The sequence below is a fragment of the Delphinapterus leucas genome, chromosome 14, assembly GCF_059928025.1.
Source record: "Delphinapterus leucas isolate spDelLeu-1000000601 "Yukka" chromosome 14, BTC_Dleu_Yukka2, whole genome shotgun sequence".
In the NCBI taxonomy this organism is placed as follows: Eukaryota; Metazoa; Chordata; class Mammalia; order Artiodactyla; family Monodontidae; genus Delphinapterus; species Delphinapterus leucas.
The window spans coordinates 40708330-40731642 of NC_143142.1; the positions used below are offsets into that span (position 1 = coordinate 40708330).

Below are 23313 nucleotides of genomic sequence, written 5' to 3' on the forward strand. Positions count from 1 at the left end.
CTCTATGCCCACTTTCTGGAGAGTTTTTATCATAAATGGGTGTTGAATTTTGTCAAAAGCTTTTTCTGCATCTAATGAGATGATCATATGGTTTTTATTCTTCAATTTGTTAATATGGTGTATCACATTGATTGGTGTATATTGAAGAACCCTTGCATCACTGGGATAAATCCCACTTGATCATGGTGTATGCTTCTTTTAATGTGTTGTTGGATTCTGTTTGCTAGTATTTTGTTGAGGATTTTTGCATCTACATTCATCAGTGATATTGGTCTGTAATTTTCTGTTTGGAGTATCATTGTCTGGTTTTGGTATCAGGTGATGGTGGCTTCACAGAATGAGTTTGGGAGTGTTCCTTCCTCTGCAATTTTTTGGAGAGTTTGAGAAGGATGGGTGTTAGCTCTTCTCTAAATGTTTGATAGCATTCACCTGTGAAGCCACCTGGTCCTGAACTTTTGTTTGTTGGAAGATTTTTAATCACAGTTTCAATTTCATTACTTGTGATTGGTCTGTTCATATTTTCTATTTCTTCCTGGTTCAGTCTTGGAAGTTTATACCTTTCTAAGAGTTTGTCCATTTCTTCCAGGTTGTCCATTTTATTGGCATAGAGTTGCTTATAGTAGTCTCTTAGGATGCTTTGTATTTCTGTGGTGTCTGTTTTAACTTCTCCTTTTTTATTTCTAATTTTATTGATTTGAGTCCTCTTCCTATTTTCCTTGATGAGTCTGGCTAATGGTTTATCAATTTTGTTTATCTTCTCAAAGAACCAGGTTTTGGTTTATTGATCTTTGCTATTGTTTTCTTTGTTTCTATTTCATTTATTTCTGCTCTGATCTTTATGATTTCTTTCCTTCTGCTAACTTTGGGTTTTCTTTGTTCTTCTTTCTCTAGTTCCTTTAGGTGTAAGGTTAGATTGTTTGAGGTTTTTTTTGTTTCTTGAGGTAGGCTTGTATTGCAATAAACTTCCCTTTAAGAACTGCTTTTGCTGCAGCCCATAGGTTTTGGATCATCGTGTTTTCATTGTCATTTGTCTCTAGGTATTTTTTTGATTTCGTCTTTGATTTCTTCAGTGATCTCTTGGTTATTTAGTAACATATTGTTTAGCCTCCATGTATTTGTGTTTTTCTACTTTTTTTCCTTGTAATTTATTTGTAATCTCATAGCACTGTAGTCAGAAAAGATGTTTGATATGATTTCAATTTTCTTAAATTTACCAAGGCTTGATTTGTGGCCCAAGATGTGATCTATCCTGGAGAATGTTCTGTGCCCACTTGAGAAGAAACTGTAATCTGCTCTTTTTGGATGGAATGTCCTATGACTACCAATTAAATATATCCGGTCTACTGTGTCATTTAAAGCTTGTGTTTCCTTATTAATTTTCTGTTTGGATGATCTGTCCATTGGTGTAAGTGAGGTGTTAAAGTCCCCCACTATTATTGTGTTACTGTTGATTTCCTCTTTTATAGCTGTTAGCAGTTGCCTTATGTACTGAGGTGCTCCTATGTTGGGTGCACATATATTTATAATTGTTATATCTTCTTCTTGGATTGACCCCTTGATTATTATGTAGTGTCCTTCCTTGTCTCTTGTAACATTCTTTATTTTAAAGTCTATTTTATCTGATATGAATATTGCTACTCCAGCTTTCTTTTGATTTCCATTTGCGTGGAATATCTTTTTCCATCCACTCACTTTCAGTCTGTATGTGTCCCTAGGCCTAAAGTGGGTCTGTTGTAGACAGCATATATATGGGTCTTATTTTTGTATCCATTAAGCGAGCCTGTGTCTTTTGGTTGGAGCATTTAATCCATTCACGCTTAAGGTAATTATCGACATGCATGTTCCTATGACCATTTTCTTAATTGTTATGGGTTTGTTTTGGTAGGTCCTTTTTTTCTCTTGTGTTTCCCACTTAGATACGTTCCTGTAGCATTTGAGGTAGAGCTGGTTTGGTGGTGCTGAATTCTCTTAGCTTTTGCTCATCTGTAGAGCTTTTGATTTCTCCATTGAATGTGAATGAGATCCTTGCTGGGTAGAGTAATCTTGGTTGTAGGTTCTTCCCTTTCATCATTTTAAATATGTCCTGCCACTCCCTTTTGGCTTGTAGAGTTTCTGCTGAGAAATCAGCTGTTAACCTTATGGGAGTTCCCGTGTATGTTATTTGTTGTTTTTCCCTTGTTGTTTCATTAATTTTTCTTTGTCTTTAATTTTTGTCAATTTGATTACTATGTGTCTTGGAGTGTTTCTCCTTGGGTTTATCCTGCCTGGGACTCTCTGCGCTTCCTGGACTTGGGTGGCTATTTCCTTTCCCATGTTAGGGAAGTTTTCAACTATAGCCTCTTCAAATATTTTCTCGGGTCCTTTCTCTCTCTCTTCTCCTTCTGGGACCCCTATAGTGCAAATGTTGTTGTGTTTAATGTTTTTCCAGAAGTCTCTTAGGCTGTCTTCACTTCTTTTCATTCTTTTTTTCTTTATTCTGTTCTGCGGCAGTGAATTCCACCATTCTGTCTTCCAGGTCACTTATCCATTCTTCTGCCTCAGTGATTCTGCTATGGATTCCTTCTAGTGTATTTTTCATTTCAGTTATTGTATTGTTCACTTCTGTTTGTTTGTTCTTTAATTCTTCTAGGTCTTGGTTAAACATTTCTTGTATCTTCTCGATCTTTGCCTCCATTCTTTTTCCGAGATGCTGGATCATCTTCACTATCATAATTCTGAATTCTTTTTCTGGAAGGTTGCCTATCTCCACTTCATTTAGTTGTTTTTCTGGAGTTTTATCTTGTTCCTTCATCTGGTACATAGCCCTCTGCCTTTTCATCTTGTCTATCTTTCTGTGAATGTGGTTTTTGTTCCACAGGCTGCAGGATTGTAGTTCTTCTTTCTTCTACTGTCTGCCCTCTGGTCTTCTCAGAGTTCTTATACAGATTAGTCATTTTCATACTTCTTAGACCTTTTAAACCTTTGATTAATTTCAAAGACTAAAATACGAAAATATTTTAAGTATATCATAAATGCTTAGAAATGCACAATTTTTTTTTTTTTTGTGGTACATGGGCCTCTCACTGTTGTGGCCTCTCCCGTTGCAGAGCACAGGCTCTGGACGCACAGGCTCAGCGGCCATAGCTCACGGGCCCAGCCACTCCGTGGCATGTGGGATCCTCCCGGACTGGGGCACAAACCCGTGTCCCCTGCATCGGCAGGCGGACTCTCAACCACTGCGCCACCAGGGAAGCCCCAGAAATGCACATGATTTTTATATACACATATGCCTTAACGTTAAGTTGAAAACAGGAAATACATGTTTAATATTCAATCATAATTTGAAAAATTTGAGAAATAAACCCTCATGAACAGACAAGTTTTTATAAAGCTGTTACTTGTCAGCTGTTGGTTTTAACATTCATAAATTAGTAGTTTTGGATTTCATCTCATCACTGGAGGCTTGAATGTTCATTGAATGGAGTGGCCACAGGAGAACTTTCTTAGTTGAACCTTGGGGGAAACATGCCTAAATTGTCATATGTATTTTCTAAAATACAGAAAATATAATATGTATGGTATTTCGTCCAATCCAAGATGCTGTAAATGTAAGACTTACCATCTTATACTATAAAAGACAAAATGCTTTAGATTGTCTATGAAACAATACTTTAAAAATCACAATTATAATAAGTCCTATTCTGATTTCAGGATTGTTGAAAAGTGAGAAACATGTGTTTTATAAGTGATGAAATATGATCTAGGTATGAGAAATGACAGAACAGGGCCAATCCTCTATGAAATGAGAGTTTGAATAAAATACTTTTGATGGTACATTCACGTATTCATTATACAAATGTGTATTAGGAGTCCATCATGTATTAACTACTTATTGTAAAGATGTCTGTGAACCTTGCCAATAAGATTTATATTCCCTGGGGCAGGAATATTACTTTTCTTTTAGTACAATGCACCTCATAGCTATTTATTGAAAAGGCACACACTAGGCATTTTCCTTAAAAAGGGAATGTCGATGCCAGTCTTTTATTTTTTTTAAACACTTGATGAATTTTTAAAAAAGATTTAGTTATTATTTACTTATTTATTTTATTTATTTTTGGCTGCATCAGGTCTTAGTTGTGGCCCTCGGGATCTTCGTTGAGGCATGTGGGATCATTTGCTGCAGTGTGTGGGCTCTTTTTTGCGGCATGCAGGCTTCTCTCTAGTTGTGGTGTATGGGTTTTCTCTTCTCTACTTGTGGTGCGCAGGCTCTAGGGTGCGTGGGCTCTGTCCTTGTGGCGTGCAGGTTCCAGAGCACGTGGACTCTGTAGTTTGTGGCATGCGGGCTCTAGTTGAGGCTTGCAAGTTCAGTAGTTGTTGCATGCAGGCTTAGTTGCCCTGCGGCCCGTGGGATCTTAGTTCCCTGACCAGTGATTGAACCCGAAACCACCAGGGAAGTCCCAATCCCAGTCTTTTAAATGCAAGTCTTTTAAATTTGCACTGAAGGAACTTTAAAATGTTTTTCATTATAATAAAAATAATATGAACTTATTATAAAAAGACAACAGTTAAAGAATTCCTTTACCCAAGAAGCAGCCACAACTATTAGTTTGGTATAGGTGTGTCTAGAGAAAAGAATGATATAATCCCATTTTCTAGAAACACGTGTTTATATATCTAAACATCTCAAGATATCCTCAGGTGGAGCATTTCATAAAACAAAGGCTCCTATTCTAGTATGAGTAATTACCATCTTCCAGTCCCCAGTATAGCTGGTTTATAAACACTAAATTTTAGGGACTTCCCTGGTGGTCCAGTGATAAAGAATCAGCCTTCCAATGCAGGGGATGTGTGTTTGATCGAGAGAGTGCCTCAACGAGAGAGCCTGTGTGCCGCAAACTACAGGGCCCACGCGCCCTGGAGCCCGTGCATCACAACTAGAGAGAGAAAGCCCACGTGACGCAATGAAAGATCCTGCATGCCTCAACGAAGATGCTGTGTGGTACAACTAAGACCCGACACAGCCAAGAAAATAAAGAAAATAAAATAAAAAAAATTTTAAATACTAAATTTTAAAGATATTTAATTTTAAATTAATTATTTTAAAATACTTATTTAAAAATTTTTAAATACTTATTAGCTCATCTTAAATCTAGACCCAACTCCACTGGCATAATTGGCACAATATTCCTAAGAATGTTGTTTCCTAGGTGTTGGCTTCAGTTGGCCTGTATAGAGATTCAAGAAGAGTGAAGGCAGATTTAGGGCTATGTCAATTATGAATGGCACTTTAGGTATAGTCTTTTTATGGGTCATGAGGACTTTAAATATAAATAACTGATCATAATAACTATTTTACAGAACTGCTTTTTGTGGCTTTTTGGTAACTACTTTCTTGTAGCAAGTATCTTGAGAGTTGAAGAAACTATTCTTCACACTGTGATTTCAGAAAAAGGAATTCCTGTATACAAAATAATCTTTTTGTTCTAATAATTGTTGTCAGGGTTGAGTAAAGTTATTTCAAACAGAAGGAATTTAAATAGTGCAGGATATCAGAAGGCTGAAAGAGCAAGAAGTGGATGTTTACGTAACCCAGAGATTAATAATTTAAGAAAATGACTACCATCTTTAAGGATAGAGACAGTAAAAGAGAAGAAGTGGTGTTATCAGAATCCAGGATCTTGGAGACATCCTTAGAGGGCTAATGCTTGGAGGCCTGATTAATTCCTAGTGCCCAATGGTAGAGCTTGGACAGCCAAAGAGGTGGGTGCTCAGACTGCCTTGAGGGTAGATGGAGCAGGGCAGACAAGGCTGTGGCTAGTACCTCTGATGGGGCCCAGCAAGGCGGGAACATTGCTGTGCACTGCTGCTAGAGGGATGCCAAGTCAAGTGAGTTTTCTTCTCTGTACGTCCTGCCTTCTAATCTCTTGCCAGTGCCTTCCGTTCATGGAACCTAACTGAAAGCCAGTTGGCAAGGGAGTCTGGGAAACATGATTCCTAGCTCCAGCCTACAGTGCAGTATATAGAAAGGTGGGCTTGGAGCTAACAGACACCAGATAACTGTCGAAAGCATCCTATATTAAAGAATAAAGTAGAACTTTGGTCTTCAGGGATTTAGCATTCACAGTTTCAACTGTATATAAGCAGCTGGCTGGTCCATAACATTGTAATTTTCTTAAGGCACAAATTCACATCATGTATCTTTAGGCTGGTATGCTGAGTGATTCGGCTGCTAATGTTACTGAAATAAGTGTATGGACCCTGCTAGGGCCTGCCTTGGTGGGTTTGAGTAGGTGAATAATGAAACCAAGCTTCTGACACAGCACAAGCTTTATTCAGTGGCCAAAGAATGGACAAGCTGGAACTAAGTTCACAGATCAACTTCTCACCCAGCTGGCGAGAGTGATTTAATTTTAAAGAATAAAGCTAAAGGGGAAAAAAAAAAAAAAAGCTAAAGGGAAGTGAGGCATAGGCATTAGTTTACTGGGGGGAAGGGGCAGGGCTTTTTCAAGGGAGTGGGGTGTCACCCCCTTTTTATCCTTTTTTGGTCCTTAATGTCTGGTCCTGGCTGTTGATAGGTGTGTGCTACTGTAGTAAAATCAATGTATAATGAGACCCAGGGTCTGTTGGAGGTCAGATTTGTTGCCATCTTGGTCCCAGCTGGTTCCATCTGTTTTCTTTTTTTGTGTGTGGCTTCCTTTCTTATCTCTGGACCCTTTAACTTAAAGATTTACGTTCACTCCTGCTAAAGGTGGGGGTAGTTGACAGGTTCTGAGCAAGGACACTCCTGCTAACAGGGGGTTGATGGGTTTTGAGCAAAGACCTGGAGCCGTTCTGGCAACATTAAGCCCAGCATCCTCATTCCCACAAAGTTTTCTTGACCTCTGTTCTTGTCACATGGACTTTAGTACTTAAGAAGTGTTCAACATTTTTGTGTTGGTGATGCAAGTGAAAGAGGAATGAAGTCCAGGATAGCATGGGACTCAGCAGTGGGTATCATTGGTGGGTTCCCTACAGAGATTCCAAGCTGGCAGTTCATGGAGGTGTCTGGTCTATAAGATGAGTGGATTTTGTTATTTAAAAATTGGGGAATTCAACATTAAAATTGAGATTTTTCAGGGTTTTTTTTTGTGTTTGTTTTTTTCTAAGAAATTGAAAGATCCAGCAACATTGGGCCCACATTCCTTCAAGAAAACAATTTGCTGAATCTAAGTTCTGAGTAGTGGCTGCCTCTTGTAGGCAGGGAGATACCCTGCAGGGCTCCACAGTTCCATTTTCCTTCATTTAGTCACTTTCATTTGCCTGTCTGTTCCCTTTAGGTATCTGAATTGCAGGCCCTGCTCTATATGTAAAAAGAGAAAGTGATTCATGAAACTAGAGAGCACCCTAGAAACTACAAACATTGCCTTTTCTTTATTTTTTTTAATTTTTACTTTTTGGCTGCGTCGGGTCTTCATTGCTGCGTGCAGGACTTTCTCTAGTTGCGGTGAGCAGGGGCTACTCTTCATTGTGGTTCGTGGGCTTCTCGTTGCGGTGGCTTCTCTTGATGTGGAGCACAGGCTCTAGGTGCACGGGCTTCAGTAGCTGTGGCTCACAGGCTCTAGAGCACAGGCTCAGTAGTTGTGGCACATGGGCTTAGTTACTCTGCAGCATGTGGGATCTTCCCAGACCAGGGATTGAACTCGTGTCCTCTGCATTGGCAGGCGGATTTTTAACCACTATGCCACCAGGGAAGTCCCAACATTGCCTTTTCTGTTGGAAATTTTATGTTCTGGAGCTCTTTCAGTTAGGATTCCTTTGGTTACAAGTGACAGAAACACAAATTGAACCACCTGGGCAAAAGTGAAGGTACTGGTTCCCATTATCAAACTGCGTAAAGACAATGGTGAGAGCCACCCCAGGGATGACGGAAACCAGACACTCTGTGACTTTATTTTATATTGTGGCTTCTCCACGAGGCTGGGATGATGGATGCTTATATCCTTCTTGATCAGATAGGAAAAGGGCCTCTCCTAGTAACAGTGAGAAAAAAAATCCTGGAAAAGCTAAATTGAGTGCCCAGTGGGTACCTTGTGTGGATATCTTCAGACCAATACAGGGGGGGATGGATACTAGTACTGTCCACTTGGGTCAGTTCCCCCTTCAGACCAATCTCTGTGACAGACAGGTAGGGTCAGCCCCATTCAAACCGTGTGCCAGAAGGGGGAGGAACAGTTTCCTCAAACGAAGAGAGGTATGGTTACAGAAGAAGGAGGAAGAGAAAATAAATACCAAGGGATATTCAAAAATTGGGGATGTAATGAACATCTGACTGTCTTCCTCATACATTGTATAAGACTGCCCAAATGGCCTCAATTCTCTACCCCTTCCTGTATCCCCACCCTTTGCCATGTAACTTTGCAGCTCTTCCCATCAAGAGGGACTTGCTTGGCCAACAGTCAGTGAAAGTGACACCATGTCAATGTCAAGCCTAGGCCTCAAGAGGTCTGAGTTTATCTGTTCTATCACTGAGAACCTTGCTCAGCTACCAGGTAGACACGTCCAGGCTAGCCTACTGGAGGAAGAGTGGCCACGTGTGACAGAATCAATCTGTTGTTGTAGCTCAGCCATCTTAGAGCAGTCAGCCACCAGCTGACTCAGCAGTTGATTGGAGATGCCTGGGCAAACACTAGCTAAATGAGGCCAGGTGACTGCAGCCTAGCATGGTCCAGACCAGAAGAACCACTGAGCTGACCCAGAGACTCCTGAGCAGTGATAAGCCGCTGCATTTTGGGAATGGTCCGATATTCACTAACAGCTGACACGGCAAGTGTCCGCCTTCCAGTGTATTAAATGTAGCCTCTGAAAGTTGAGCAGGAGAGAGATATAGATATTTACATCACTTCTTCTTTTGTGGTAACTGAGACAAAAATTATTATGTAATAGGACAGACTTTTTTTTTTTTTAAAGGCCACGGCTACTTCTCTGCAACAATACACTCATTGCAAAATGATTTAGTAGCAAGATAACTGATTTTGAAATATCATAAACTACACAACATAACAATAGTAGGATAGATGCACACATGAGAGTAAAGCTGTACCATGGGGATGGAAGAGAAAGGGCATCACAGGTTAAAACAAGCTGTTCTTAGCTATGTGTCTCCCTCTCTTAATCACCTTGTTCAGTCTCTTCACGTTTCATCTTAAGTCAGATACTGCAACCTACGGACTGGTTATGCACTTTGTATTAAGTAGTCTCTCTTTTGGACCCTTTTCTCCTTGCTCGTGCCTGTAGTCATTTTGTTATGAGATTAAACATCTACTAGGGAATAAGAGAAGAAGGAGGACTTTCAATAGAAGAAGTCAGTTTAGTTAATGACGAGTAGTTCTGTGAAGGATCAGTGGAAGAAGTCGAATTTATCTCTCCTTTCAGATTTTTATACTGCCTTTCTCTGCTCTCTTACTACAGATCATAAGGAGTTGACCATAAAAAAAAAACATCCCGCAGGAAAAGCTTAGGTTAGTTAACCAGAGTCTAACCTGCTGGGATAATATCAGAGCCTAACTGACCTGGGGGAAGGGAAATACCCAACTCCAGCTGGCTCTAGCCATCCTGACCCACCTAAGGGGGGGAGGAAGAAAACCCCAGAAATAAGTGTGAAGTTCACAGTGAAGAGGCACAGGCTCATTGAAAGATGGAGACCTAATCACAGAACAACAGAACGCTTCCCCTTCCCGACACCTCACCACCACATTGCTAAAAGTCTATTTACGGTAGTTCCTTTTACGAAGTGTATCATATTCAGCTACTAAGGAAAAAATTACAAAGCATACCAAAAGGCAAAACCCACAATTGGAAGAGACAGAGCAAGCATCAGAACTAGACATAGTAGGGATGTTGGAATTATCAGATTGGGAATTTAAACCCACTCTGATGAGTATGCTGAGGTCTCCAGTGGATGAGGTAGTCAGCCTGCAAGGACAGATGGGCAATGTAAGCAGAGAGACAGAAATTCTAAGAAATGTTTAGGTAACTTAAAACATTTTTCTGACATTCACCCTAACTTAAAATTTCCAGTAGTCAAGATAAAGATGTAAAAGATATGCTTTTTCCTCTATAGAAAGGCACTTACCAGTTCCTTCTTAGAAACCGGAAGACAACTTGTTTTTAAATTATTACTCCATTCTTCCTGTGTCCTCACCCATTCTAGGGCATCTGGGTCATGGCTGAGGTGGCAGTGAGGCAATTGGTTGGATGTTCTGCCCTTCCTGGCTTCCCCTTTCTGGAACCTCAATTTCTGAGTTTTGAGTTTAATCCTTATTTTTGGGTTTTGTCCCTCTGGCTTCACATGGCTCAAGCTGGGCTAAAGGTCCTCATTATTTATTTTATTTTATTTTTTACTTTTAAAGATTTAATTTTATTTATTTCTGGCTGTGTTGGGTCTTCGTTGCTGCATGCGGGCTTTCTCTAGCTGTGGTGAGCAGAGGCTACTCTTCGTTGCAATGCGTGGGCTTCTCATTGCAGTGCCTCCTCTTGTTGCGGAGCACAGGCTCTAAGAGCACGGGCTCCAGTAGTTGTGGCACACGGGCTCAGTAGTTGTGGCATGAGGGCTCTAGAGCATAGGCTCAGTAGTTGTGGTGCACGGGCTTAGTTGCTCCATGGCATGTGGGATCTTCCCGGACCAGGGCTCGAACCTGTGTCCCCTGCATTGGCAGGTGGCTTCTTAACCACTGTGCCACCAGGGAAGTCCAAGGTCCTCATTATTACTGAGTTAGGAATAGCTCTCAAGGGGCTGCAGTCCCCCTGGTATGGAGTTGGGCACCATGGTCTACTCCTCAGCATTCTTCACTCTTAGGCATATTCACGAGGACCGAGAAGAGGAGGGTCTGGGGTCTGAAAGCTGCACTCGCTACACTAGTCTCGGGACTGAGGACAAGTCTGTTGCTTTGAGAACACAGTCCCATCAGGGTTTGTACCATGTAGCAGCTAATGGGGGACAAGTTAGGCAGAGTCCTTGCCTTTAAGGAGTTATGTATCATCTGGCTTGAAATTAACAGGGACACGCACACAAATATGTTCTGCAGTGAAATGACAAAGCATGATGAATTGTTTCTCTTATAGTGATGCTTGTAGGGATGCAAGAGAGGGCACCGCCCTTACAGCTGGACTGCTGCAGAACTGCCCTGCTTGGCCCTACATCTTTCCAAGCAACCCAGTCCTTCCGTCGCTAGGCTGTGTAGCTGTGCTCCTAGACTAGTATAGACAAGGCTTTGCCTGGAGAAGGCTAGAACAGAATTTACATGGATAAATCAGAATAGGATTTGTATGGATAATGCAGACACTAAACATGGTGCTTTCTTTTTGTCAGATAGGATTCCTTAGAACACCTGTGGAAAACGGATACCCTTGTTATTCCGTTGTTATTCTTACTTCACAGAGGACGAAACTAAAGAGTAAATGACTGGCCCCAGGTGCTACAATCAGCAGATAATGAAGCCGGAACTTGACCTCAGGGAGTCTGAAACTTGAGTCCCAATGCTTAAGCTCCATCCTACACTGCCTCTTGGCCTTATGAGATCTCTGCTCACTCCTTCTTCCAACAGGGTAGTTAGTGAGTCAGAGCTTTCCGGAGGTGAATGTGAGTGAACTAAACAAAAAACTGAACCAAATCCCAAATAAACAAAACCGAATCAACAAAGTTCAAATCTAAAGGTCTTTTTTCCCCCCCGTCTACAACAACAGTCACCATTATCTCCACCAGATGGCAGTAATTCCACATAGTTTCTCTCCCTTTTAATTCTGTTTGAGCAGCCACGGAATAAATGGGTAATATAGTTTTGTGTTACAGTTTAGAGGAATCTGATAACAGCCTCCTCACTTTCCAATATTCTATATTGAATTAAACTCAGAAAAGCAGTTAAGGCTACACAAGCTCTATAAAAACCCAAAATAGTGACTTCTCCTCCCCCCTGCCCCCAAGGTAAGGCTGCCCCAAAGCACTCACAGAAGGGTACGCATGTGGACGCACACCCCTACACACATATTTACTATTCCCCCTCACATCCACAAGTGGACACACACATACACACATACACACACACACACACACACACTCCAAGGAGGAATCCTTTCTCAAGGAATCCCTTAAAGTCCCTCAGGACTTAAGTATGAGTTTTTCTGTGCCTGTTTCATTAGATTACCTGCTAATCTTTCCTCTGTAAGAACATTACAAGTTATTGGTTTTAAAAAAAATCACTGCATTTCAGGACCTCCAAAGTGTATAAAAAATTTTCCTTCCCTGAAATTCACTGAAAAAGAATAATTCTGTTCTTAGCTTTCACATACACTAAGCTATGCCCATTTTCCCTAAACTATTACTTTATATTGGTGTTTCTCTTACATCTACTCTTTACATTCCTCAGTAATCCCTTAAAGTAGTTAACTATTTCTCACTGTAAGAGCCATATCCCAAAGTATCCAAAAATTTAACGGTCACAGATCGCTGTTTCGTCATGATTCTCTACCTTCAAGTATCTCCGTAAAAACAGAATTTTCAACTTCAAGCATTTTCCCTGCTTCAGAAAGCACCCCTTCCTGGCTAAATTTGGTATTGCAGCTCAGATCTAGTTAATGCTCAGCCTCAAAAAAGCAACAGAGCTTCTTTTGTAACTATATGGTCAGGAGGTAAAAAGGGAAATTATTTTTATTACACAGTAATTTCTAATTTCATATTACACTGGATGTGAATCTAGCCACATTTAAAATCTTTATCTTACCAAAATTTTCCCTGTCATTTAATTGGGGCATCCCTCAGTCCTAAAATTTTGCTCTTATGAGACTATGTCTTTGATATTATAATGGGTGTTAATGGGGAGGATAATGTACGTTTTGGAAAAGACTGCCCTATGGTCAACTTCTCAGGAATAAATCTATTTCATAATGTGGGCATTATTTATGATTCATAAGATAAACCTGTTTTGAAAATCTGAGCTGTTACTTTAAAAAAGCTAAGTGTTGGCAGCAATGATAGGATACTCAGAATTATACAAAATTTTGAGAGTCAAAGATATTGTTGGTGAAGATAATATGTTCATTCCATCTCTATCATCAATGTTTCATTTATTAAAATCCTATGAGGTTTTGTTCTGCAGCTTAAAAGAAGTTTATTTTGGGAAAGTAAAGCTGGGAAGAAAGAGAACAAAAAAGGAAGGAGTGGAAAATAATGTATATTTATCTTCCTGGCTTATATTTGAGCTCCTCTGGAGAGAGGATGAGGACCAGAAGTTGACAGAATTATTTTACTTGAGGACTACCTTCCAGGCAAGAGGTGATCCCAGAAGTTGATAAAACAACGAGAGAGACTTTGTGATTCTCTTTGCATAACAGAGCTGCTTTGGTGACCAGACATTAAAATATGAGGCAGAGCTAGGAAGGAAGCCACTCCCCTCCACCCTGCGGGGAGCCCAGCGTTGTCTGAAGGCCGGGTCTGGCAGGCTGGGTTCCCTGCAGGGAGCTCTGGAGTCCAGGGCGGCCACTGGAGCCTCCTGAGGGGCAGTGGGAGCACTGGGCCTTCCCCACCTAGGGGGGATTCACGTATGGTGGACAAAGGAGAGCTGGAGATGGAAAAGACAGAGGTCACCCCATGCTGACCGCAGCCGACAGACTGGTCTGCGGGCATGTACAATGGCATCTCTTTAAGGACTGACAGGAATGTCAGGACAGGTACGAGGCCAAAGTCTGGAAATAAGACAAAGGTGGGCTTCATCACAATTTGTTTCTAGAAAAATTAAATAAATCTCTCTGTATATAATAATAAAAGTGTGATATGTACCTATGTTGATAATAGTCATGGGCTAATGAGGTCTGGGGTATTTAGGCAACATCTAGTGCAACCAGCAGCTTCGACAGTAGCGCATTGTACCACGGGAACAGGTATAATTTGAACAGTTAGCACTTCTGCACGAAAGGGGTGGAGCATGGGATGCACCCTAGCTTCTCTATTCCAATTCCATCCAAGATCGTGCGGGATGGAGAAGGGATGTAAACATGGGGAGCGGGGCTGAGAAGTTTTTCAAACTCATGCCTGTAGCTTAACTGTTTACTTCTAGAAGATACTCGGCCATCGATCAGGGTTAACCCAGGACTTGGCTCATTTCTTCTGAAAAGCACAGGTTAGTTTTCACAATAGCCCGTCAAACGTCTAAAGCCATGAAGAACAGAGACAGGAAATGAAAGGTGATAAAACTATGGATTCTGGCTACTGCTATTCTCCGCACATTTGCACTGCTTCTCCACACAGGCCGACTTCAATGGAAGCTCTGTGCTTGCAGAACTGCCCAGGGACCTGGCCTCCTCACCCCTCATCACATTTTGAGGTGGGCGACACCGGCTTTTGAATCGGGAAGCAATTTTAAAATCAGTCATGTTTTGATCCCGCAGGCCTGGTTTCATCTGATTAATAAGCTATGCTTTCAAGGCCCTACCCGTTTGCTTCCCTTGGTAGCTCCCCTCCCCAAACCCATCCTCCAGGTGTCTACAAACAGGACGCTCTTTTCCCCTGTGACCCAGCCCAGCAACAGGATTCCGCACAGCCCTACCCAGAAGGACTAGTCTGGTGCAGGCCTGACCTTGCCAGGAGGAATTTCTTTCTCCAGCTGGAATTTCCTTCCCGTCTACCTCCAGGCCTTTCCTGCCGGCCAAACTCCCCTTTGACCACCCTGAATAAATCTTCCCTGCATCCCTGACAGCTGCTGATTTGGCTTCTTTCTTATTTTTTTTAATTGAAAGTAAACCTTCAAAGCGGCCCAGGCACCTAAGAAGCTCTGCTGAGCGCTTCAGCTGGGCTAGGGAACCTCAAACAGAAGTGCTGGGGGTGTGCGTGGGGGGTAGGAATCATGGGGCTTTGTGGGCGGCCAGGGCCACTAAGCTTTCAATTTAGCTCTTCCATTAGAAGGGAGTGTGGGCAAGGATAGAGTGGTTGCGGAGAGATTTTGAAAGTGGTTGAGGGAGAGATGGAAAGAGGGGATGGCGGAGGAAGGGGGGGGGAGAGGAGTTGGGGGGAGAGAGAGACCTGCAGAGGGAGGTGTGAGTTCACAGGCAGAATGCATATGCAATTTATAAGAGAAATCTGGGGGTGTCTTTGTGCTGCCTAGTTAGACCACTGGGAGTACTTCTCAGAAGTAAATTAATCTAAAAAGGCATATTCAGATCTAACAATCAGTTTGTAGCACAGAAAGCAACAATGCAGGGGATGGCACAGAGAGTTGGGAGTCAAGATTCTAGGGCCTTCTCTTAGTTACTCTGCATTTTGAGCTGGTCATTCAGGTCTCTATATTGTCCCCTGCCCGCCCAACAACTTACTATAGAAGATTTGAAATATTTAGAAAGGTTGAAAAAATAACACCTTTATATCCACAACCTAGATTCAACAATGGTTTACGTTTTTTCCGTAATTGTTTTATCTTTATCTCTATGTCTATCTGTATACATTCTCTCTCTCACACACACACACATTTTTGCTGTATCATTTGAAAATAAGTTACGGACGTCATGACACTTCACTCTAAATACCTTTAAATACTCCAGCATGCATTTCCTAATAGGACATTCTCCAACATAACCACAATATAACCATTACACCTAAGAAAATTAAAAATAATTTCCTAATAACATTTAATATTCAGTGCATATTAAAACTCTAATTGACTCCAAACTATCTTTTATAATTGACTTTTGTTTTGAACCAGGAGTCAATCAAGGCCCGCCCATAAATTTGGTTGTTAGGTCTTTTTAGTCTCCTGTTTTCTCTTCTCTCATTGAGATAGAACCTACATTCAAAGTGTACAAATCTTAAATATATACCTTGATGAATTAAAAAAATAGGCTTTTATAGCAGTTTTAGACATTGGTAAAATTTTCATGTAGGTATACCCTTAGGTAAACAGTAAACAGATCGACAAATAGAATATTTCCATCACCCTGGAAGGTTTCCTCATGCCCTTTCCCCATCAATATCTCCTCTTCAACATCCCCCAGAAGGGGTGAGGTTATGAAACAATTGGGACTCTCAGATCCTTTTTTTTTGTTTTATTTTGGCCACCCCATACGGCACGCAGGATCGTAGTTCCCCAACCAAGGATTGAAACTGTGCCCCCTGCAGTGGAAGTGTGGAGCCCTAACCATTGGACTTCCAGGGAATTCCCAACTCTCAGATCTTTTGGTTGGAAGTCTAAATTGGTTCAACCACTTAGGAAGATTGTTTGCCACTATCTAATACATTTCGACACATATGGACTATGACCCAGCAACTCTATTCTTCAGTATATACTCAAGGTAAATGATTACATATATCACTATAAGACCTGTGCAAGAATGCTCATAGCAACTTGATTCATCTTTTCTCCAAACTGGAACTGTCCCAAATGTCCATCAGCAAGAAAATGGATAAATACATTGTGGTGTATTTATACAAAAGAATACTACATAGCCATAAAAAGACAGATATTGAATCATGCAGAAGCTTGGGTAAGCTCAGATATTACCTTGAGCAAATCAACCTTGATACACAGAGTACATACATATGAATCCTTGTGGATGAAGGTGAAAAACGGGCAAAAATCTATTGTGAGAGAAGTCATTAGTTTCCTTTAATTAACAATCAGCACTTTTTCTTCATAACAGTTTTTCAAGTTTCCTTCCTTCTTCCTTCCTTCCTCCCCTTCCTTCCTTCCTTCCTTTCTTTCTTTTGGCTCTGCTGGGTCTTAATTGTGGCACATGGGATCTTTTAGTTGTGGCATGGGGACTCTTAGCTGTGGCATGTGATCTCTTAGTTGCAGCATGCATGCGGGATCTAGTTCCCTGACCAGAGACTGAGCCCGGACGCCCTGCATTGGGAGCACAGAGTCTTATCCACTGGACCAGGGAAGTCTCTCTTCATAACTTTTTTTTTGGAAGAGACTAGGTGAGTTGTTTTGTAGAATGCCTCCCGTCCAGGATTTGTCTGACTTTTCCTCATTTAACTTGACCCTTCACAACTGAATATCCATGAGAGGATTGAGCTCTACTGTCCTAAGGCACCCATTTTATATAGCAAACTAAGTTTGATCCCATACATCTAGAATAGTACTAATTATGTTCGATTCTTGGGAGAATTGAGTAAATCGTCACTCAACTCATTTTCTGTGATCTATGGTTCAGTTGAGGAACCCCAGTTGAAAAAGGCTTCCTGAAGGTTAGGTCTTAAGGTAAATTAGAGTCAAGTTAAACATTTTTGGCAAGAATACTTTACAGGTGGAAGTGTGTACTTCCTACTATATCATGCTGAGAGGCATTTAATGTCAGATTGTTCCTCTATTAGTGATGTGGATGCAGAGTGCAACCACTCAGTTAAGGTGGTGACAGCCAGGTTTCTCTGTTGTAAAGGATGTTTTCCCAAGTCTCCATGGCTTAACAACCTCATTTGTCAACATGAAGCACTCACAGGTCAGTATCTCCCACTTGGTGGAAAAGTTTCTTTCCTGCAAACATGGCTGCAAGGTAAAATTGTTCAAAGCAAAATGGTTATTTCACCTATAGAGCTTCACCCTAAAATGGGAGCTTCATACCATGGAAAATACGTCTTAACTGTAATAGAACGTTTCTAATCTTTGAGATTTTTAGGAAACAAATGAATTCCCTTCCTACTTGAGATAATATGATAAACATACCATATTGGCTATTAAAATTGCTTAGATTTAGGACATGTTATAAGGCATTTATATGCATTTTGATGGTGATAAATATTTTGGGAAGTAGTGTTTAGGTCATTGACAGAAACTAAATTAAAGATTTCATGTATATACCTAAATCACAGACTCAGAATTGATGTTTTTCAAAGCATTTTGTAGTTTTAAAAATTACTCTTAAGAACTCATTTCTGTACCCTAACTTGATGAAAGAGTGGTTGAAGCGTGATTATCCACTGGCTTCAAGGGAAAGAAGTAATTTCAAGGGACTTAGATGGATTTTGGGGCACTAAGCATCACACCAACCCAGAACAGTTTGGTGGAGAAAAGCCAGGGGTCTCACGTACTAGCTGAGTAACCACAGCAAACCCACTCTAAGCCTTGACATCCTGTGGCAGATTAAAGATGGCCACAGATTGGTTGATATCCTTCCCTTTAAGAGTCTGGCTCCATGTTTGCTTCCCTTGAATACTGGTGGGCTCTGTGATGGCTTTGACCAATAGATACAGCTCAAGTGATGATGTGTCAGTTTGTGGACCCAAGCCTGGAGAGACGGGAGAGTCCTGTTTTTTGGAACACCCACTTTTGAAACCTAGCCACCATGCTGTAGGAAGCCCAAGTAGCCATGTGGAGGGGCCCACGTAACAAGAACTCTTGGCTGACATGCCAGCCTCAACTTGCCAGCCATGTGAGACAAACATTCTTGAGAGTGGATCCTTGGGAGTCCTTACTGGGTCACCCCAACTAATGCTGCAGCATGGAGCAGAGATGGCCATCCCTGCCAAGCACTGCCCATAATTGCAGACTGGTGAGTAAAATAAGTGAGTGTTCTTTTTAAGCCACTAGGTTTTGGAGTAGTTTGGTATTCTGCAAAGATAACTGCAACAATGCTCATTTGCAATATGCTGATAAACCCAATTGTTTTGTACACACAAAAAGGTCCACTAGGATAGGGTATATAAAAGTGCTTTGCCAACTAAAAAGAAATTCTGTGCCAGCGTAAGGTGATAGTCTCTGAAGTAACTAATAGAATGGAAGGATTCTGTAAATATGACTGCTTCGAAGTTGGCATATTACTCTAACTTCTACTGACCCCACCTCCTGAGGTTAAAACAGAACCTGTTACTTTTTCTTCATTATGGTAAAATATACATAAAAATAGTTAAAATGGTACATTTTATGTTCAGTCTATAGTTTCATGACATTAAGTACATTCACATTGTTGCACAAACATCACCACCATCCATCTTCAGAATTCCAGTTACTTTTTTGTTTTGTTTTGTTTTGTTTGTTTGTTTGTTTTTGCGGTACACGCACCTCTCACTGTTGTGGCCTCTCCCGTTGCGCAGCACAGGCTCCGGACGCACAGGCTCAGCGGCCATGGCTCACGGGCCCAGCCGCTCCGCGGCATGTGGGATCCTCCCGGACCGGGGCACGAACCCGTGTCCCCTGCATCGGCAGGCAGACTCTCAACCACTGCGCCACCAGGGAAGCCCTCCAGTTACTTTTGATACCAGAATCTATCTTCTAAGTGTAATTTTCTATTCTAAATGTGAAGTGAAGCTACATCATCTCAGCACTGTCTATGATGATGACAATTTAACAAGTGAGCCCATATGCTGTAAAGATAGGTTTCTGGAGAAACTATAAGAAATGGTGCAACCCACAATCTGCCATGGAACCTGAGAACACTCTCTTCCCAGAGCCCGTCCCATTCCTGCAGAACTTCAATTCGTCATTAGTCAGCACTGGGATGGGGGAATATTTAGACAGAAGTGAGCACTTGTTAAAAAGAGCCAAGACAGCAAGTTTTCAAAGCTCCAACACTCCAATGAAGCCGTTTTAGATATAAGCAGGCCCTCTGGAGTTAGCACGCAATCTTACACCCGGACCCCACCTGGACATAATTAGTTTCCCTGCACTCAGAGTGGAGAAAACACCGAAGAAAATGACGTCAAAAGACTGAGCAATCTGTCATGATCTGTTTCACAATTAAAGCAGCGTGCTTTCTGGAAGAATTATGTAACACAGATGGCATGGTATTTAGATAGCCAGGACTGGAAAACCATCTGGTGATGTTTGACTTTATGACTATCATGGCTGTTTCTTGCATTGTATTGTATACTTGGGGATGGAAGACATGGGAAGGAAAGAGGAAATGCTCTTAGTTGATCTGTAAGAAGACCTTTTACCTACTTGCACATTGAAACAGGACTTTGAATTCTAAGCGAGCAGAATCCTCCGTGCTTGAGGACCAAAATATAAAGCAGACCAAGACTGGGTGGACCCATCAGTTAACAGCTGCACACACAGGGCCAGAGAACAGTTAATATATTATACCACAAAACAAGTGGGAAAATACATTCCGGAGCCTTCTGTGAGCCATTCCCCGTCTCTTTCCTCTGGGCCCTCGGGATCGCACCCACCTCCTTTGCACTGTGCCCCTTTTATCAGGCTGTTCCCCACCCTCCTCTTGCATGAGAATGCACGTGGAAACTCGGCCACTGTTTCCCTCACCAGATGATTTCAGTCATTATTGAATCAGCGCTTATTGCCCAACCATGGGGTTCCAAGCAGTCCCAGTCTCTTTGGGGGGGGCGGGTGTTACATAGGAATAACTAGAAATAATTTACAAGCGCATCAAGAGAGACACGTTCACAGGCAACAATAAGGGTAGAATAATGATGTGTTACCCAATGAGGTTCCTCTCGCCCGAAAGGCAGCCCACACGACTGACTGAGGTGCCGAGGTTTGCAGCAAAGACAGGGTTTATCCACAAGGCAGCCAAGCAAGAAAGCAGAAAAAGCTCAAATCTGCCTCCCCCAAGGCAAGGGGCAGGAGTGTTTATATGAGGTCACCAGTAAAGCAACAGGGCGTTCTGAGGCGCAAGGAGCATAGGAGGAGCGACCGGAAAAAAGCGCGGTAACCTTCCTTCTGCGCAGGCTCAGGAGGCCACGGGCTTCTGCAGGGTCCAAAGGTCACCCAGCGGACACTCGCGCATGCCCAGTTGGAGGGGCGGTCCTCTCCAGTCAACCCGCTCAGCTTGAATTAAGCGCAGCTGACTCCAAGTTTCTAGAAAACAACTCAGGCGAACAACCTATTGTTTAGGCTCCCTGCCACTTGGAGGACGTGCAAGCCTTAAATGACCTTGATTAGTGAAGGCAGGTGAAGTGGATTTAACTCGTGGTTTCAAGTGGAGTCGCTGAGGCCAGGCAGAGTGGACCGGGGTGTCTGAGTCGCTCCACATCCTTCCAGGCCAAGCGCCGCATCCTTACCTCCACCGGAGCAGTCGCCACCGTCATAGTTTGCTCTCTGCCCCGAGACTGCCTTCTTTAGGGGGCTAAGGTTCAGGTTCCAGACACGTTCAGTGGGTGCCTGTCTGTTCCCGCCGCCGCGCCCCTCCTTCACAACCCCGGGAGACGTCGCCATTAACGCTTCAGGGATGACGGGAATAGGTTCCAGCGCCAACAAACCTGATGCAAGGCCAGGGGATGAGCGGGGCTTCAGGTACGTGTGGTTTATAGCGGGCTCTTTAGGAAAACCGAGGGGAGAGAGGGCGGCAGGGGAGGGAGGGAAGGGTTGAGCAAAGTGTGGTCTCAGGTCAACCCAGTCCTGGCCTGCGGAGGGGGGAGGGCTGGGGACAGGTCCTCTGGAGAAGTTGTCCCACTGGGGCCAAGGAGTCGGGCTTTTTACCCCAGAATTGGTCACTGGCCAAGGGGGAGGGGCCGTGGTTGTGGGTGACATCATCCTCCAGGCTCTGGGCCAACACGGTGGCCACAGTGGAGCAGGTCGGGCACCTGGCAGTCAGTATGTGGGGGGCCCCGCGTGAGCCCAGGTGTCCTGACTTCACTGCTCGCTTTCGCTTTCGGAGGCAGCACCAACCCCCTACGCTTCCTTTGAAAGTATTTGGAAGGATACCCTGTGAGATGGGCCTGCAGATATTATTTGGGTCTGATCATTGAAACTTTCAATAGCATCCTTTTAATTCTTTAAAAAATATGATTTAATTTTATTGTTATGCTCTTCTGTATATTCAAATTGTCTGCAAGTCACAGGAAAAAAAAAAAGAAAGGTGTGTCTATATTGTAATTGGGCAAAGGCCGAGTCTCATACTGTCCCTTGACATTGGTTCAGAACAGGAGAGAATGCTCCTTTGAGAATAGAAGTGAGGCCCAAATAAAGTTTATTCTTAGGCAGTAGAAACCATACAGACCTTTGAAGAGTGGATTGATATGATTGGAAAGTATTTCTGGATATTGTGTGGCAGTGGTTTGAAGAAAGAGCTAGAAGATCAGGGATGGGCATCTGGGAGAAGAGTTACAATTGTTCAACAAGAGATGACAAAAGGTAGGGCCCTGGTGACCGAGATGACATCTTTGGAGATGGAATGGAAAGGATTTGGTGACTGGATGTAAGCAACAAAACAGGAAGGATCGAATTTAGGTTGGACATTTCTTGAATGGATGATCAGGAGGTTGTTGGTACCATTAATTAAATGGAGAAACTGGGGACAGGTTTTGGAGGTAGATTTTTGAGTTCAGTTTTACGTGTTGGGTTTGAGATAAGGGATGGAAATGCTAAGTGAGGATGTCTAAAGAAAGATGGAAGTAAATCAGAGAATTCTGCGCAGTGAGGGCTGGGCACATACACTGGGGACTCATCAGCCATAAATTCAGTATGAGGAAGAAATAGAAGGGGAGTAGATTAACTAGTGGGGAGACACAGAGCGAGGCAGGAACTGGCTGGCAGCTTAAACCCTGGGGAATCTCTGAAATCAAGGATCAGGTTGAGGAAGAGAAGCCACTGCCAGAAACTGGGAGGGAACAGTGTTCTGAAACTCAAGTGAGGAGTGAGATTTAGGAAGAGGTTGGTCAAAATCCTCCACGGAGGTGAAGTATGACTAGGATTGCCAGGTAAAATACAGGGTGCCCAGTTAAATTTGAATTTCAGATAAACAGTGAAAAAATTTTTAGTATGAGTATGTCCCATGCAGTGTTTAGGACATACTTATATTGGGGACATCCAAGTATTGCATTGGGCATACTTACGAATAAAATACTTACAAAATAGAATAACAAATAAAAATTGTTAATCTGGAATTACATTGAACTGGGCATCTTGTAATTTTGTTTGCTAACTCTGACAACCCTAAAATGACTTGAACAGAAGGAAGTCATTAGTGAACTTGCTGCTCTGTCCCAATGAGCTCAGTTCTCTTAGCCCCTCATTTACATATGGGTGAGATGACAGGAGCCCCAGAAAAGGGGCCTGGTTCTATTGTTAATAAGGCTCCGGGTTCTGTTTCCTACACACCTGCCCAAATTTCCTTCTCCATTCTGTTGTATCTTTGCCTCCAACTCCACCATCACCTCTCTGCCTGTGCCCTCTGAGTTTACTGCTTCATTGGTCTTCCTTGGTGTCTGGAGGTCGTGCAACACTGGGCAGTCCTTTTTCACCCATGTTCACCACTTCAGGAGGGCAGCTAGGACTGTGAGAATTTAAGAGTTTGTATTAGATGAGCAACTAGAATGGATGAATTTAAACTACTTTGTCAAGAGCTTGTGTGGTGAAGATACAGGATGCTAGGTTGAGGACAGAAGCAGGTGAAGAAAGCTTAAATGTTTCTGAC

At 42.4% G+C, this 23313-nt stretch overlaps 1 long non-coding RNA gene across 3 annotated transcripts in view; it reads left to right on the plus strand.

Annotated features, from left to right (window-relative positions):
* The window catches only part of LOC111181481 (uncharacterized), a 544017-nt gene that overhangs the window by 153 nt on the left and 520551 nt on the right, over nucleotides 1-23313 (plus strand). For 2 of the 3 annotated variants that reach the window (XR_016387611.1, XR_016387609.1), the window contains exon 1: nucleotides 2-21191. The exons of the other annotated variant lie outside the window; for it this stretch is intronic. This is a non-coding gene — a long non-coding RNA (uncharacterized LOC111181481). Of the gene's footprint in view, nucleotide 1; nucleotides 21192-23313 lie in introns of those variants that run through there. 3 annotated transcript variants of the gene reach the window in all.